The 3,957-nt window shown below is 46.8% G+C and overlaps 1 long non-coding RNA gene across 1 annotated transcript; it reads left to right on the forward strand.

Moving 5' to 3' along the window:
• The first annotated feature begins 1,989 nt into the window (after positions 1-1,989).
• Positions 1,990-3,304, forward strand: LOC108593750 (uncharacterized). The gene is made up of 2 exons (XR_001914321.3): positions 1,990-2,111; positions 2,931-3,304. It is a non-coding gene; the product is annotated as an uncharacterized LOC108593750 (long non-coding RNA).
• The last annotated feature ends 653 nt before the right edge of the window (positions 3,305-3,957 follow it).

Below are 3,957 nucleotides of genomic sequence, written 5' to 3' on the forward strand. Positions count from 1 at the left end.
GTATTAAGCAAGTTACTTCATCTCTATGAACCACAGTTTCTAACAGGGATAGTATTAAGCTACCTTATAGAACTTTTTTGAAGATTAAATACGGGATAATTATTATAGAGCATTTACTACAGTGGCATGCAGAAAGTGTGTAATCAATAGTGTTATGGCTATTTACAAGATCTGTAAGAGATCGGGGAAGCCAATGCCTCTCTAACTTCCTTCTCATCCCATTTGGATAGTCATTTCTTTAAAATTCTCTAAAAAATATTCCCCCAAACAAATCTGGTAGCATCAGTCTCATGTATTGAACATTATTGAACTGTGGACTTTTTTCTTGCCATTATGTCCCATTTGTAACCTATGACCATACCTGTCCTACTCACCACCTCTCCAAAAATTTATATGTTTAAGTGCATGCCTGACTGGCTGAGCCTGGAACATTTACAAAGCGGTGTTTGACCACTCTCAGGTCATGAAGAGAAGACAATCTGTAACAGCCACCTGGAGTCCCAAGAGAGAGATGTGGGGAGGCAAGGGAATAATGACTTAGACAGGAGTTCCCTCGGTCAGAGGGGAGGACTCTGCATCTGAAAGAAGACCTTCATATTCCTCAAAGTCCCCTTTACCTTATCTTCATCTTTCCCTTTTTTGTTATCAGTAAGCCACACAGTTTTCCATATGCCTGGGCTTGGTGTGTAATGGGAGAAGTTTACATCTTGGTCCCCAATCTAAAGCTATCAAAAGGATGGGCGTGGTGGCTCATGCCTGTAATCCCAGCACTTTGGGAAGCCAAGGTAGGTGGATCACCTGAGGTCAAGGGTTCGAGACCAGCCTGGCCAACATGGCAAAACCCAGCCTCTACTAAAAATACAAAAATTAGCCGGGCATGGTGGTGTGCACCTGTAATTCCAGCTATGCAGGAGGCTAGGGCAGGAGAATCCCCTGAACCCAGGAGTCACCTTGTCACTGCACTCCAGCTTGGGACAAGGTGAGACTCTATCTCCAAAACAAAACAAAAAATAAATAAAAATAAAGCTGCCAACAGTCTAATCAGAGCGGGAACCAAGAAACCTGGGGTATCTCAGGGAATCTGGGAACCTGGCCATCTTACCATGGAACCCAAGGTAGAGGTAAGATGGATTCATGGCAGGGAAAGAGAAGCAAACATTGAAGGTCCCTGAAGGGAGGAGGCAAAAGCCTCTGGCTGCAGCAGGAGGATTTACAGCTTCCTGAGCAAGGAAATTGCATGTGAACATGGTATGTGGGGTGGGCGAACCAGACCAGGAGCCCATATGAGAGCGTGAAGGAGAGTAGGACCCAGATTTGACCTTGTCTCAGCCTCATACCAGCTGTGCAAGTGGCACTGGGCAAGCTGCTTGACCTCTCTCTTGGTTTCTCACTTGGAATAATAAAGCCTGACTTCTAGGTTTGTCATGAAGCTGCGAGGTGATATATGGAAGGTCGCTTCGTGCAAATGCATGGGTTCTAGTGACTGAAGTGGTGTGCTGGGGAGAGGGGCACTGCAGGAAGGAAGGCCATCTGGGGACGAGTGAGGCTGTATGGCCAGGCAGGCTGGTGGGGACAAGGGTAGCTAGAGTAGGGGAAGCCTTTGAACCTTTTTCCACTGTGCGGCTCTCCTCCTGCTGTTCACAGGTTCTAGGGGCTGCGTAAAGAGTCCCATAGACTTAAACCCTCTCTTGGCCTAAAACCCACAGTAAGAGGCAGACAGCCGAGAAGATCCGGGAGTGACAGAACTTGAGTGGATATACAAATAGACAAGATTAACAATTCCCACTATATACACAAAAGGCTTTGCTAACACCCGGCCAATTAGAAAACTAATCTAAACAGCCACTGACTTCCAGTCTCCCATTAGCTCTCCAGCAGCTGTTCACTTGCCACAGCTCCCAGCAAGTGCCCTGAGGCTTCTCCTTGGGTCTGGTCCCCACTTGAGCCTGAAGGACTCCTCAAGAGCAAAGGATTGTGTCACTTCCCTTCCCTTTCCCTGAACTCCCTCTCCGGTCCTGCTGCTGTTATTACAGGGGGCTCCCTCCAGGTTACTGCCTCTGAGAAGCCTTCCCTGGAGCCTCCAAACAGAGGGACCATTGCAGTACTTTCAGGTTGGTGCCATTCATCTGGGGGACACATACACCAAAAGGGAAAGAGCAAAGCCTTTGAAGTCTGGCAAACTGGAGTTAAAAACTCCTAGATCTCTCATTGTTGTGCTCTTTTTGATACCCTGTTCCCTCGCCTAAAAAGAGGAGAATAATGGTACCTACTTAGGAATTAAAAGCAGGCTGGGTGCGGTGGCTCACACCTGTAATCCCAGCACTTTTGGAAGCCGAGGTGGGCGAATCTGCTTGAGTCAGGCATTCAAGACCAGCCTGACTAACATGGTGAAACCTCATCTCTACTGAAAATACAAAAAATTAGCCAGGCATGGTGGCAGGTGCCTGTAATCCCAGCTACTCAGGAGGCTGAGGCAGGAGAATCACTTGAACCACTGCACACCAGCCTGGGCAACAGAGCGAGACTCCATCACAAAAAAAGGAAAATAAATTAAAATCAAATATGTATATATGGGTGTGTGTGTGTGTGTGTGTGTGTGTGTGTGCATAGATAAGCAAATATATATATAAAACAAGCTAGTACAGGTCCCTGCACACTGTAAGTACTCAATGCATTGCTTTTGCCATTATTATTACTATTGTACTGCTACTACTATTATAATTGTCATTATTGCTGTCTTTGAGTTACCTGAGGGCCAAAAACAACTTTGACTTGGGGCCAAGTAGTGTCTAACATGGTCCCTGATGGTCTCTGTCTCCCGGCCTCCACGCCCTTTGTAAACCCCTCCCCTGGACTGTGGGTGGAACCTGGGACTTGCTCCTAATCCACAGAATATGGCAAAAGCAATGAGATGTCACTTCCTTCCTCAGGTTACAAAAGATCATCACTTCTATCCTGCTGGCCAACCCTCTCTCCAGCCTTCTCAGCTTGCATATTCCATGAAACAAGCTGCCATGCTGGCAAGGACCACATGGCAAGGAATTGAGAGCATCCTCTGGCCAGCAGCAAGCTAGGAACTGAGGCCCTCAGTCCAACAACCCTCGAGGGACTGAATTCTGCCAACAACCATGTAAACTTGGATGTGGATCCTTCCCCAAGTGAGCCTTCAGAGGAGATGCCAACCCTGGCCAAAACTTTGGTTACAGCCTGTGAGATATTCTAAAGCAAAGGAGCTGGCTAAGTTGTGCCCTGACTCTGGCCTACAGAAACTGAGATAATAAAAGAATATTGTTTTGACCCATGATGTATTATGGATTTGTGACACAGAAATAGATAGCCAACATATCCTCTCTGTCTTCCTAGCCCAGCACTTGGCATATGGAGTGGAAGTCAAGTGCCATTTGAGTGTATGAATGAATGAATGATGATGCTTTCAGGTAAACTCATCAGGACCTAAGAAAGGCCTAGACGGGGTAGATCCAAAGAGAGTGCTCTTTCCCAGCACCCACTGCCTGTATCTTGTGTCTTCTCTCCCTCACTTATAATCCTAGGTCCCTCCTCCCTTCTCTAGTCCTCAGGACCTTGCTCTCCTCCTGGTTCCTGCATTTAGTCATTCTCACTGAATTTTTATTTTCCTCCTAAAAAAAAAAAAAAATTCAGGTCTCTCTAAAATATCTGACCCTGGTGAATTGGAATAATTTTTGATGGAAAGCAGTCTTGTCCAGAAAGGCTCTTACCCACCCTGCTCAGGAATGTGGTTGCTACAGATATTAAAACAGACCTGCAGGCGTCTGCAGTGAGAGGGGAGCTCGTGCCAGCCATGACCTCAGCCTGCACAGCAGGCTCTTACCTAGGAAAAGCTGCTGCGTGGAGCTGGATCACAATAGAACCCTTCCTTCTCCAAACTCTTCCCCTTCCAGTTATCCCAGGCTGCAATCCCTAGTTTAATGCTTGAGA

This window comes from Callithrix jacchus, chromosome 10, assembly GCF_049354715.1.
Source record: "Callithrix jacchus isolate 240 chromosome 10, calJac240_pri, whole genome shotgun sequence".
NCBI lineage: Eukaryota > Metazoa > Chordata > Mammalia > Primates > Cebidae > Callithrix > Callithrix jacchus.